We start from the raw sequence: 14,136 nt of genomic DNA on the forward strand, positions 1-14,136 counted from the left end.
TCAGTGGTTCTCATGCTGGTGACTGGTTTGTCCTGGTGACTGACAGCTGTGATAATGAGGTTATTGTAAGGAGGCAATCAGTGCACAGAAATGTTTTTATGTCTTATGATCTGGGATCTTGGGGGTTTTGTGCCCAGAGAGGCTCTGTCTCTAACTGGCTGGGCCAGAGCAAAGGGCAGAACACAGAATGGCTGTACAAGAAAAATCCCAGTTGCTTTCTCATTTGCATTAGGGGTTGGTTTGTCAAAGTCGTTGTAGGGCTGTTTGTTGTAGTATCAAGACAGAGTTTTCTAAGCATTTTAATGTACCTTTGAAGTAAAAATACCTGGGGAGCAAGGCAAGTCCATTAGTCCCTATGAACAACTGGCGGTTCACAGATGCTCCATTTCTAGGTAAATCCCCTCTGCTGCTCACTCTCTCAATGCTCACTGAACTCTGTTGACTTAACTCCAGGTTTTTATACAGCTGGCTTATCTCTGTACAATGCTGTGCCCCTGGGAGCCTCAGATCTGAATCTTGGCTTAGACCAGAAAAAAATACTGAGGCATCTGACTGGCTCTGGCTGGGCAAGGGTGGCATGGAGGAAGAGGGTGTTATTCTGGTTGCAATGTTTGATAAAAAAAAAATTACCTTTTCTCTTTTATTCTCTGTTTTTGTCTCACTGGAGTTGTGGAAGCTTTTTCTGAAGCACCACTTCCACCATGCAAAAATCTTGTTTTCTTTCTCCCCACTGAACTTCTGCTTATTATATATCTGTGAGTTGCAAAAAAGAGCCTCAAACCAGCAGTGGTTGCAACAGCTCCTGTCTCTCAGGGACAAGATTAAAATCCACCAAAATGAGATGTCATGGAAAGCATTGAGTTGCTATTCTCTGGTGACACAGAAAATTGGTTTCCTGTCTCTTGCTGCTGCAGTACAGAGCCCATGGAAATACCTGGCTTGCTAGATTTCCATATGAATGGAGATGGGTGATGAATAGGAGCCACAAATCACAAAGGTAAAGGAATGGGCTAGGGATGGCCCAGGTTGGAAATTGGATGATTTTGATGTCTTGTACTGAGTCGTTAAGGCTAGAATTCATGTTCCAGATGATAAGATTGTACCTGTGTAACATTTAAATTAGAATTTGTATGTTTCTTACTGAGACTGGACTTCCCTTTGTAATATCCAACTATGCCTCTGAAATGCTTTGTAGGCAATACTTACAGGAAGTAGTGGGGGTTTTCCATCTGTACGTTAATATTTTAGTGGTTGCTATTTTTAGCCATATCCAAAAATGAGAATTCTGTTTCTGGATAGAACTGGTGATTGAGCCCATTCCTGACATTCTGTATGATCCAAGATCCTAAACCCAAAAGTAATCCTGAACCAGGCATATACGAATTTCCTGCAGCTGCAGCTTGGACTGAAATTATTTTATGAACATTACTTACTGAAACAGGTTTAGCCTGACAGTCCAGCTGCCTGCTCACAACTGTGGCAGTGTCTCTCCATCAGAGGGAACTGGAAACATCTGGTTCCTCATTTGGTGAAGCAAAGAGCCAAGAGTGAAAGAAAAGGGGTGCAGCAGCCGAGCGCCACAATGTCACTGAAGTGCAGAGCCACAGGAACCAGAGTTCATGTCTCTCTTGTGTCCATGGAGACCCCGGGACTGCAGGGGCTGGGGGCTGTCACACTGCTGTCACCACCGGCCACAGGTGACAGGAAGATGGGGCTCAGCTGGCAGGGAGGGCCCTGCAGGGTCAGTGCTGGCACTGCCGAGGTCACAGGTCACTGTGACACAGCAGAGCCCGCGCAGAGCCACACCTTGACCTGGAGGAAATGGCCAAAACCAGCAAACTGTTCAGCTCCTGCCCTTTGCAGCCTTCTCATCCCTCTGAAAAACAACTCTCCACTCAGCCTGGATGGAGAGGCCACAGCTGCCGGTGCCAGGGGCTGAGCCAAGGCCACCTCGTGCCCATGAGCGTTCTTCCCTGGTGACAGCCGGTTCCTGTACTGGTGGCACTGGGACAGATGACCACCTACTTCAGGAGTCCCATTACTGGGTATGTGCTACACGAAGATGGCACTGGATTGATAAAACAGAAAATATTAATGGTCTCAGATGCAATTTTCCAAATAAAACTTTGATCTGCAATGTAATTTAGATTATCTAAATCCTACACAGTCTGGGGCCTGAGATGTATTAGGATTCTCAACTAAAAAGCAATTCCTGTGGCACAGTTTGGTGTCTTTCAGGCATAGCAAATGAGAAAGGTTTTCTTTTAACTTCCATGTCCTTCTTCTCCCCAGGTTTTGTTGTCTTTACTAACCTTATTCATCTGCTAAAAAACAGAGCTGGAGACAGGAGCTTGTATTGGGCAGACCTGTGAGCACTTGTGAGGCCTTCTGTGAAAGAGGTCATGAGGTGAAGCAGAAACTAATGTCTATGTTGCATTAAAAGTCAACATTTTGACAGAGAAGTTTTCTTTTGAGATAGAAAACTGTCCATTTGAGGGCAGAAGAGGAAGGATCAGGCATCCTGCAAGCTGTGATCTAGCCTCATACGGTGCATGGTCAAGTTATGAGTCTAAACACTGTCCTGGTTTGCAAATCTCCATAAGCACAGATGTGCTTTGGGCACAGTGGGCTCATTGTCCCAAGAAAAATTGAAGGGAGCTCTTGAGTGATGTCTTATTATAGAAATGTTGCTGCTAAAAGCAAATTCTCCCAGATAGTAAGTGCAGATTGTTTCTGTTATTGATTGCCAAGGTCTCTGCTTCATTGAGACCACATGGCCCACTTTGTTTTTGTAGCTGTCTTTTATTAAAACTGACAAAGAGGTATCAGCATTTAAAAAGATGAGTCTTGAGAGTCCCCTGGGCGGCATTTTCATGCTGTAAATTGATACTGGCACATTTGATCCACAGATGCTTTTAACACAGTGATAAAACAAAAGCTTTCCTTCCCAGGGTGGTCGTCTACACTACAAAGCTTTCTGGTTTTTCCATGCTCAATGGGCCAAGAAGTGGAGAGAACCTGCAATTCCTCCTACCTTAAACTGTGCTCTCAGGGTCTGGTCCCGTGTCCTAAACTGCTGAGGACATCCCTATGTGTTTTGTTTTTTTAAGGTATTCTTTGCTGCTTTATCAAAGGCTCATAATGCATTTTACATTCACATGGGTTATCTGTACTGGTTTTCAGTGTTCCTGGGACTGGGGGTTAGAAAGTTTTCAGCTTTCTTCCTGGTAACCAACATTTACAGTCCCTAATCCTCTCCTGTTCCTGTACCTGACTTTCTAAGAAGCCAGTCAGAGTTTTATTTGAACACACAAACCTGGTTTGTTTTTATTTTTTTGGCATTACATTTGAAGGTATCTAAAAAAATTTAGATCTGAGACATTTCATACTAGGACCTATCATGAGTGGAAATGTTTGACCTCAATCTGTCTGTGCAGCAGCTCCTGATCTGTAAAATGGGAATACCATCTTCTCTCATTTTGAAGAGACTTTATGAAGATAAATTAATCGTTGCAGAGCACTCAGATGTCACAGTGATGAACACCACAGAAAAGCTTAGGGGGAAATAAATAGTTCTGTCTGCAGAGCAGGCTGTTAGTAGTAGCCATAAATAAGACATGAAGCTGCACTTTGATCAAGAGACTAAAGCAGATATCGAATAGTTGCTGATAAGCCAAGCACCAGCCAGCCAGGGTCCTGAACACATCCAGACCAGTGGGAAGTAGTGTGTAATTGTGTGATTAAAGAGATGTGGTAATGCAAACGAGCAATAGGACCAAAGTGAAATTGCACCCATGAGCTCAGTGCAGGTTTGTTCTTGCTTTTGGATGTTCTGTTCTGCAGCCTTGCTGTGTGCCATGAGAGAAATACCAGCCCCTGGTGAGCATGAATTATTCTCATTCTGGCCAACTGATTCTTTTTCTTTTCCTTTCCTCTGCTAACCAGTTGTGTTAAAAGCTTAAAAACATGTCGTGAAAACATGCTCAGAGCTGAAACTACCAAAAAGTTCTTCTGGCAGCAGCCTGTCTTCTGCAGACCATGCAAAGCATAATCCAGCATATTCATGTGTCGGAAGGGCTGTCAGAACCCCCTGCTCCATCTGCACCTCCAGGCTCACCTGAGCCCTGGCCAGTTGTTTGCTTGGCTAGGAAGAAAGCACTGAAGCATCCTATCCCTACAGCCACAGTGGAGACAGCTGAATAAATGTGATTCCATCTTTCTGGTGCAATATGGAGCCACTTGGCTCCACCTTGGTTTAAGCTCTGAGGTGGCTGAGGGATGCTCACACTTTCTTTTCCTTTCTGTGCTCTTGTCAGCAAAGTGAATGTGTCCATGCCCTCCCAGAGTCCTCCCAGCCCATTTCTAAAGGACAGGCTACATATTTTTCACTTGAATTTGTTCATGTAGCCTGTTTTATTTTTTTTATTACTGAGTATTTTGACAAAGGTTGAGTAGAATAGATTTTGTGTTTGGCATATTTTTGTAATGCTTTTGTCAAAGGCACTTTAATCGTGGATTCACAGCTGCAATTCTGAGATGCCTTCAGAGCTTGACATGAAAAACTTAATGGTACAGTTGCAGTGATGAACAAAATATAAACTGCTTTTCAGAGGGTGATGTGTATCCTGTGCCATTATCTGGCCTTTGCACTCGCAGCTCTTGACTGCTTGTCCTTCATGAGGGGTTTTGGAGAGGAACACAGAAAATCCCTCCAAACACCTCATTAAGCAACCAAAGTATAACCTACTGATGGCAGAGAGGTTGCAAGTAGCTCATCTCTGGAGAGAGCAGTGGGTGAGTCTCCTGAAATGTCTTCATGCTGTAATTGCATGTCACAGAGTCAGGTCCAGCTTCATTACAGGCCCAAGGAATCAGGTTCATGGGCCCTCAGCCAGCCCTGTCCTGCCTTCGGTGCTCTCATCTTGCACAGAGACCTTCTCCAGCGAGCCCTGTGCTTGACCAGAGCTCTCTGATGTGCCTGGCTGCCTGCCCTGTTCCTGGGGATATGACACAAGCAAGCTCTCTGCTCTGAAGGTCATGGGGAGAGCAGACCCCCGTGGTGTAGAGTCTGAATTGCTGCTTCCTTAGTTACCAAAATAAGCCTCTCTGCAGGCACTTGGGGTTTTGTTTTTTGGGAGTGGGAGCAGGGGTTGAGCTATGCCTGCTGCACCCAGAGCAGTGTTCCCCTGCAGCTGTACTTTGGAGCTGACCTCCTCACCCTGTTCAAGGATGAAGGGATGGGGAGGGCAGGGAAGAAACTGCAGAAAGATCTAGAAAGGTTCTGCTGGCTGTAAATGCAGCCTGTTTCTGCTCCCTCTGCAGTCTTCAGCTTCCCTGCTCCGCACTTGTCCTGAGTTCATCCTATCTCAGCCTCCTCCTGACTCCTCCTTAAATCATGGGAACAAGTTGTAGTTGGGAGCAAGTTCATTCTGTCCTCTTTTCCCTGCTTTAAAATGTCTTTGCCTGTTCTGATTGCAAGGTCTTTGGGGCAGGGACTGTGTGCTCCCTGGGTTTTGGCAGAAACTGCCTTAATTAGGGATCATTCTTGGTTTGTTCTGTCATAATAAAAGGGATTCATAATAATACTGCAGTAACTCATGCCAGTCTTACTGCATTTCCTTCAAAGGAAGCACTCCAAAATAAGATGAGAGTAGATGAGATGAAGATCAGACCAGCTGTAATTACAAGTCTGAGATATCTCATTTTGGAGCAGAGCAGTTACACATGGTAGTAACTTGGCCAGCTCTTATGCTAGGGGAAAAACCTACACAAAAGGTATTTTTACATAAGTCTCTGTAAAATAGCCACCAATGTTCATCAGAGAGAGCATGATTAAAGGCTTTTGAAGCATGATTGGAGTTGCCAGTTTTCATGAGATAATTAAGATGCAGGTTTGGTGTATATATATTCTGGTGATCTCATTACCTTCATTATTAATTAGTCTCTGTTCTTCACATTTCAGCTCCAGTTTCTTGTCATTAGGGTGACTTGCCTGTGAGCAATGCCTTAGTGAGATGCAGAGGAAGGATTCTGCCTCTGGAACAGCAGAGGAGGTGCCAGCCTTTGTTCAGAACTGCTCCAGAGAAACTGCAGTGCTTTGTACCAGATCAGCAGGTTTCCCTGCCATCAACCCTTTCAATGATGTGCCCTGCTAGGTGTTTCCTGGCCAGGAGCCCCTGGTTTCACCAAGCACTCTGGGTGCTACTGGAAATAACAGAATCATAGAATCATAGAATGGTTTGGGTTGGGAGGGACCTTAAAGATCATCTCGTTCCAACTCACCACCTGCAAAGGGAAGGGGACAGCAGTGATTTTGCTTTAGGCACTCAGTGATATATTCAGCAATCTTCTTCTAATCACCCAAATAACGAATATTTTCTCTGGCATGCTTCTTCAAGCACCTTTTTCAGGATGCATAGTGTTTGTTTGGAAGATCTGGCAGTGGCAAGCATCCTTTTGCCAATGTACCCATCTCTTCTCTTTCCTATGGTAATGAGGATAAAATTTAGTCTCCTGTCAGTGACCTCAAACCCTGGACAGGACTGGAGCACAGGTACTTTGTAGGTACACTTAATACAAGTGGCATATGGAGGGTGGGACTTAGGAAAAAACAAGATGAATTAAGGTGGAAACTGAGTGTGAAGGGATGTCCTGCCGTTGTCAGGGTCCAGCAATTACAGCACTGGATGAGTGAATCTGGCATTGAACGGCTGCCCTCTGAAAGGCAGCAAGTCTGCTGTTGATGGGGTCACAAATGCCGTGCTCAGGAGGGTCTCAGTGTGCAGAGCCTGCTCGTGCAACCACGCACAAAGCCTGGAGCGTATTTCAGTGTCTGTGTCATCTGAGCAGTCACTAACCTGCACAAATTCCTCAGCTGCCTGAAATCATGAGAGGAGAATAGACTCCAGTCTCAGATGGGAAAAATGTATCACGCAAGCTCTCCTTCCGTGACGCGGACTCAGTTGAGCTGCAGCTGCACCAAGCGGAAGCTGCTGTCCCAGGCAGACATGCAGACACCCTTCCTCTGCACCCTTGCTGCTCTTAGGCATGAAGCACTTAAAGGCCTGTGTCACTCCCAAAATTAATCCTCATTCCTTCAAGAGAAGCCAGTGATGGTCACCTGCCCTCCCTCAGCCATGACAGCGTGCTCTGCTTTTCCCTTTGTAGGAAACAAATCATAAGTCATATTAAACAGAAAATTACACTTTACCATGAAATGTGTAAAAATAAGGTTTTTGTCTCAATGGAGATCAAAGGCAGCTTATAACAATCTCTACTTAATCAGGCTTAGCTTTAATGAAGTGAGAAATGAACCTGTATTATAGCTAGGGTTATTACTTAATAAAGATTTTATACCGTCACTCCTTAATGAGGAATGATTGTCTAAAGTCCATACATTTTCTAGGACCTTTATGAGAAATGCATCTATCAATGAGAGATTTGTGCATTCTTAATTATTACTGTGTAATGAATATCAAAGTCCTGGGTAGCAAACTGAGTAGGGTGTTCAGCAGGTGTACTACACAGTTATGCATATATTCTTAACATTTCTATTATAATATTGACTATTGCTGATTTATCTGTTTAATGCTTATTCTATGTTTTTCTCATCACAAGGTGTTGAAAGTAGATCTGTGTTGGGTAATGGTTCTGTAATTGTCAGGTTTCATAGTGTCCATAGTAGTGCCTGATCTGTGTAACAATACAAACAATTCTGGCTTGCATCTTTCAGGAAACAATTACAAAATGTACCATGCAGGTAATTATTTCATGTGTGATTGTTGTTTATTCTGCAGTGAGCTCCTGACATACAACTGTCTCTCTCAAATTGCATACTGAAAGGAAAAGCAGATTTTAGATGTGTCCTATTTAAAAAGTAGAGAAGTTGTCTGTCCCTAAATCTGTCTTGTAGAAATTGCTTTCCCATTCATTTAGATTAATGAATAGGAGGATGTTGAGGAGGGGTTTTTGATTCCTGGTGTACCATTCATTATCAGCTTCTCAGCTTCCCGGGAGAGCCCCAGAACAGGGTCTGGAGCCCCACTGCCACCGCAGGGAGCCCAGGGTCTGCTGGGTCCCCTCTGTGCCCCGAGCTGTGCCCTGCCGAGTCCCAGTGACCTCCTGGCACACGTGGGGACGCCAGTCTGTGCTGGCTGAAGCTGCACTTGGCTTTCATCTGTTGCTGTTACACTTTGTTGCACTAAACCTCAGGCATCCCCTGCCCTTCCAAAACTTCTGTGCTCAGCAGAGATGGAATTATTTTCATTTTCTTTCAATGAAATGTGAAAAGGGTCAAGTTCAGTGAATGGCTTTAAGCATTGCATATATGTAAGAATTGGGGCTGATTAATTTCTTTTCTTTTGCTTTTTGAACATCAATGTTTTACACTTAGGAGTCGCTGGCTGTGATGAAAATGAGGGTAGGTTCAGGGAATACATGGGACATGAGATGTTATGCTGGTATATGGGTTCGTGTCTGCCTCCTTTCCTCTGTTTTCTGAGAATTTCCTTATCCCTTGCTTTAAGTAACTTTTGGGCCTCTCTGGAAAGCACCCTGTCTTTGGACACAGTAAAGTCCAAAATATTTTAGAAGTATAAAGTATTCAAGTGATCTTTCAGTAATTTACATTTACAGCATCTTTGTAACCCCTTGTATGAGCACTGTTTCCAAAGTATGTCTCAAAGAAATACCTGAGGTGACATTAAAGACGGGCTTTGGAATATGGCCAGATCAAATGGCAGGGTAAAGGCTGGGGATTCTTGCATTTCCGAGTCTTTCAGGGCCATTACAGTTGGAGGGAGGTGTTTGTTTGCTGGCTGAATCTGCAGGATGGTGTTTCCTTCCATGTGTGACACAGCAGTGACAACTGTGACAGTCAATAAGGGCAGGCTTTGACTCCCAGATAGAAATTTTATGGAAAAATGGTTTTTATGTATTCCCCTTTCTGCCTTGTAGTCTAATGCTGCAAAGCCACAGAAACAGATTTTATTTATTTCTTTTTTCTTTTTTTTTTCCTTTATTAGCACAGACAGCACAGTAAACACAGCTCTTAGGAGGTGTTGTGAAAAAGGAAGTTACACAATTTCCAAGAAGTAAAGCAAATATAAAATAACAAGGTTGGTGTGACTGTTCTCAGCCTTTTTGTTTTGCTTCTCATCTCATTATCTTGTAACTAAAGGGATTAAAATCAAGGACAAAACAGACATCACTTCCTAACAGGATCAGTTTTGCTTTGGGCACACTGAGGGTGCTTTAGCCTGACACCACCATCGCAGGGAGGCCGTACATGTGTTCACTTGTGACTCTGTTGTAGGAATGGGGGTACACCGGGCAGGTGAGCATGTCCCCTGTGAACCCTGGTGTCCCCAGAGATTGTCCCTGCCTGGGGACCTGACAGCCCTCAGTGCCTGTTGCTGCAAACCTTTCACCTAGGAAGTATCAGGAACCCAAAATCAGTCTGTAAAAATTCTTCTGTTCCATCTCAGATGTGTTCCTGCACACTCACCACCTGCAGGAAGATTGTCCACAACCCTGGGGGTGGGGAGGCCCTGTCCACCCTGGCCATGAACACTTGTGGATGGGGCATCCTCAGCTTCTCAGGGCAAGCTGTGCCATTTACACACACATAATTATATAAAAATATATAAAGTACATATAAATATGTACATATATAATTAATAAACATATAATTGCATGCATTTTTATTTTCTATGTAATACAAAGTTATATCATATATCGTTATATAATACAGAGAGAATTAATCGGGTTTTAATCGGGTTTTAAGCCACATTTCATTCCTCAGGAACCCCAGGCATCTTCCCCTCTCGCCAGCAATTGCGCATAATTTTAATCACAGATAATTTTGAGCAATACCGCATTATTTTTGAGCAAAACCGAGTGACTACGACTAAGCCCAGGAGCGGGGTCGGGCCCGCGGCACTCGCACCCACCGGAGCACAGCACCCAGCCGCACACCACCCGTGCGGCGGGCACCTTCCCGCCGCCGTCCGGCCCCGGCCCCTGCGCGTCGCCAGGCAACGCTGGGGCGGGGATGCTCCCGCGGCTGCCGGCCCGCGGGGCCGCTCCGCCCGCCCCCGCTGCGGGGCGGGGACGGGGCGTGGGCACGGCACCGACCTCCCGGCGCCGAGCCAGGTACGGGCAGCCCGGCAGGAGCAGCGGGAGGAGGCGGGAGCCGGCCGGTGGCTGCTGCGGGGTGAGGAGGAAGTTTGCGGCGGGGCTTTGGGGGTTTTCCCCGCCGCAGCTCCGGCGCGGGCTCTCGCTCTGCCCCTCCGGGGAACCCGCGCCGGGGCTGCGGCGTGAGGAGAGGGGGATCCGTGGTGGAAGGGGGATCCTTGAGGCCGCTCTGTTCCGGTGGGGATCCAGAAGCGAGGGGGGGAAAGCATCGCTGGGTTTTTGGTGCGGCATCGGCGTTTTCGTGAAATGCGTGAAATTGCAGGTAGAGCGAAATCCGCTGGGGTTTTTTTTTCATGTTTGCTGAAGGAGGGGGTTTTCGCTCCGGAGTTGTGTGTGCTAGAAGGCTGGGCTCGCTATGGAAGTGAGCAGGTCATAGGGGGAAATCTGAAAGCGTATGTGTCTGTCAGCAGCTGTGTGGGGTGAAATGGGGGTGTAGGGGAAGAAGCTGATGTCTTCCAGCATAGCTGAGCCTCTTACAGCTCTCAGCTCTGTAACCTGGAGGTGCCCAAATACCTGGGATTTAAACCTTTAAAAGGGGAAGAGGAGGAAAAACAAGTACTTTTTTAAGGATGAATGCAAGCAGGGGGCTTGCTCTGTAATTATTTTCTGTGGCTCTGGCAATGTGTTTGGATTGCCAGTACTTATTGTTGAATGTGTTTAATACCCAAATGTGGTTCTGAATGCATTTGCTGGCTCCGGGATGCTAGTGACATAGGCAGAAAGAAATGATTTGTGGTTAGTGTGTGGCTGTCACGACAGCCTGTGCTGGAACTACAGATGCTGCCTGTAGCCCTCGTGTGGGACCAGCGTTGCCCTGGTGCGGTGGGTGAAGTGCTTCTGCCCGCCATGGGCCTGTGAGATGCGTTTGGCAGCACAAGAAAGCAGCTCACAGCAGAGATCTTGTAGATGTGAGCAGTTCCTGGCCTGGAGTTCGTCGTGTCCCTGAAATGGAGAAGGGCAATTGTGCTTTTCTGTTAGGCAGAAGTGACTGTGGTTAGAGATCCCAGGGCAGGCAGGCGCCCTCGTTGCTTTGTGCTGTGCTGATTTTGAGGTGGAATTTTCATGTTGCTGCTTTGGTAGTAGCAATATTTTCATTGCTTGGGGTAGATTTTTAAGCTTGGTGGCTTTGGGGGCAGAGAGAATTATTTATTCTCATGGTATTTGGCTGATTTGTCTACTATGGGTAAGGAGGAGGCACAGATAGGAGAAAAGTTCTTGAAATGGGTTCAGAATAGACTCCCTAAATGTGAACTCAGTGGTACCTGTATCCAGTGTATTGTATTGTTACCTATATACCAGTATAATTTGTGATTATTTTGATCCCTTTTGCTATGTTACCATAACTACTTCTGTCGAAAATAATTTTATTCCATTCAGATGACATGTGAATGGGGGGATTGCTCCAGTGATGGGACTGGATTGCCCTTTCCCAACATAAAGTAATTTTTCTGCCTGTGATCCCTCTGATTTTTAGGGGAGGTGGGGAATGACTTGGTGTCACCACTAAATATGTGCAGTAGTGTGGAATATTGTTCTTACAACTGTGCACAGCAGGAGGGTGGAATTTCTATTGGCTGTTTGGCAGCATCTGCCCAAACTGAGAGGAGCTTGAGCTGTACCCAACACAAGATGTGGCAGCCTCTGAGCAGTTTTAAAGCCATTTGTTATGGGTTTCTTTCAAGTTTGTTATTTGAAGAATTGCTGCACACAGCAGCATGTCTCCCAGAAGCCACCTGATGTGCAGATGTTTCTCAGCTGTGGTTGTCTTGACAGGGCTCTTACCACCAGGGTAGTTGGGGAATCTTTGCCATGTGCAAGAACTGCAAAACAAAACACTTCCCATGCCAAAATAGCAGGGTAATGGAATTGCGTTGCTCCAGTTATTAATTAACCAGTGTTATTACATCTGTCGAGCATAGCTTGATCTTAACTTTTTCTTTTAAATACAGTGTCTTAGTGAACCACTTTAAGTGGTTATTAAACTAATCATAGGTTGTTTCTGAATTAACCATTATCCAAATATTAATATCTTCAAATGCTCACCATGTTTATGTAGCTGACCCCTTAAAATTCTGAAATGCAGCATAATAATGTCACTCCTTTTGTACGTTCTTTAGTTATTTATGTTGATTGCTGCACCAAACACAGGATAGGCTCTGTAAGTGCTTCTTCACAGCACAGAACAGTCCTTTGGGCACTGTGTTGCAGCTAATACTGAATACTGCTGGTTAGTAATAGGGGGTCTCTGCATATGACTCTGCTTTGAATTGTGTTTTCAGTTTGCAGCCTAATCTTATAAAGGATTTCTTCTTGGTTCCCATCTGCTTTGTCTGTGCAAGTTCAAGGGTATCTCCTGCCTATGTGTATTTACTGTGTAAATCAAAAACCTAGCTTATTGACCAAGCCAGGGTCTATGAGCAGTGGGTTCTTAGTTCGTGTTTGTCATGTGTGGAGCTCGATGATGTGCATGGCAGCCTTTCTGCAATTAAATGCTTTAACTTCACTGTAGAAATTTAAAAGAAGAAGAAGAAAAACCTGAAAAAAGCACTTTTTCCCTGCAAAAAAGCAGGTATGTGAGAGACTTTGTTTAAAAATAAATAAACTGTCTTTTATAAATAGACGAGGAGACCAAATTTTTTTAAAATTCAGCACTTGCAATCTTTGCTGGGTAAAGGCTGCAATTCCAGTTATTCCTACAGCAGAAATGCCTTAACCTATAGTTTGCCCAACCACCAGCTGAAGAGCAGCCAAGGTCCTGCAGCTTCTTTCTTCTCCTAATGAGGAGTTCTTCAGAGCTACTTTAGGATTTCTTAAACAGGAAGTAAATTACCTTTTAGGCTTGTCTGCATTCAGAGTGACCAATGAACTCTGGGAAGTGTTTCTGTATAAACTACAGCAAAGCCACATCCTTAATGCTTCCCTCTGCTTGCCAACATAAACTACTCCTCATCAGGCATGGCTGGACTTCTTACTGTGTTGGAGAAACTCGAGATGTTTCTCTACCTCTTGGGGTCTGAAATTGCTCCCATTCCCCAAGCATCCCTCCCTGCTGGAGACTGCAGTGTAATCTAACCCGGGTGGATGGCAAGACAGAAGTATGACTTGTGAGGCAAAAATCTTTTTTTTTCTTTGTTTTACTTTAAATGGCTTTATTTCCTGGTGTTTGCTGGAGACCAGACTTGCAGTAGTATAGATAATAAATGCAAAAATTATAGTTTCCAAATTCCTTGGGGGAAGGGAGTTTGACCACTGTTCCTGTGAATAATTAGCTTAGACACAAGGCAGAACTGTTCTGCCTGGGACAGCTTCTTCCTGTTCTTCAGGCTGTTTGTGCCTAATGGTGCTGTGGAGGTGCCAGGAGGTGCTGCTTCCTCCTCCTCCTCCTCCTCCTCCTCCTCCTCCTCACCCAGCGGCTGGGGCAGCACTCAGTCAGCTCGAGGAGCTCTTCACCCATGTGCCCGCAGCACCCGCGGGCAAGTGTGGTGCAAGGGTTTTGTTTTTTGTTGAGGCCCCGCAGAGTGACCTTGAGGCTTGTTAAGGAAAACGTGTTGGCATGTGAGCTCGGCTGTCCCCTGAGCAGCAAACGCCGCTGGCAAAGAGCATCTTGTAACTTCGACTCGGTTAATTAGGGGTCTGAACTGAGAAGTGAGTGCTGAACTGTGCCTTAGGCATAAGGACATTCTTTTGGAAGCAGCCTCCAGCTCTTTGTTAGCTTAGGTGCTCACTTGTACCATTGCTTCAAAGTAACGTAATCTGACCATTCCTGTGACCCTTGGTCTTAAGACTGGTCTGTACTGGGGTCTTTGGGTGCCTCTGACCATGAGCTGCAGCTCTGTGTGTGTTGTGTGAGGGATGCTGTGACATCTGGCCAGGGCACCCAGGACACAACCCAGGGCACAGTGTTGTCACCAAGTGTTCCTGCCAAATGAATGGTGAATGCTG

At 45.4% G+C, this 14,136-nt stretch overlaps 1 protein-coding gene across 4 annotated transcripts in view; it reads left to right on the forward strand.

Moving 5' to 3' along the window:
- RAB11FIP4 (RAB11 family interacting protein 4) overlaps positions 1 to 14,136 on the forward strand; it is a 115,571-nt gene that overhangs the window by 78,482 nt on the left and 22,953 nt on the right. Inside the window, exon 1 of one of the 4 annotated variants that reach the window (XM_068209698.1) lies at positions 10,436 to 10,456. The exons of the other annotated variants lie outside the window; for them this stretch is intronic. The gene's annotated coding sequence lies outside the window, so the exon portion shown is untranslated. Of the gene's footprint in view, positions 1 to 10,435; positions 10,457 to 14,136 lie in introns of those variants that run through there. 4 annotated transcript variants of the gene reach the window in all.

Source organism: Anomalospiza imberbis, chromosome 19 (assembly GCF_031753505.1).
Source record: "Anomalospiza imberbis isolate Cuckoo-Finch-1a 21T00152 chromosome 19, ASM3175350v1, whole genome shotgun sequence".
Lineage (NCBI taxonomy): Eukaryota > Metazoa > Chordata > Aves > Passeriformes > Viduidae > Anomalospiza > Anomalospiza imberbis.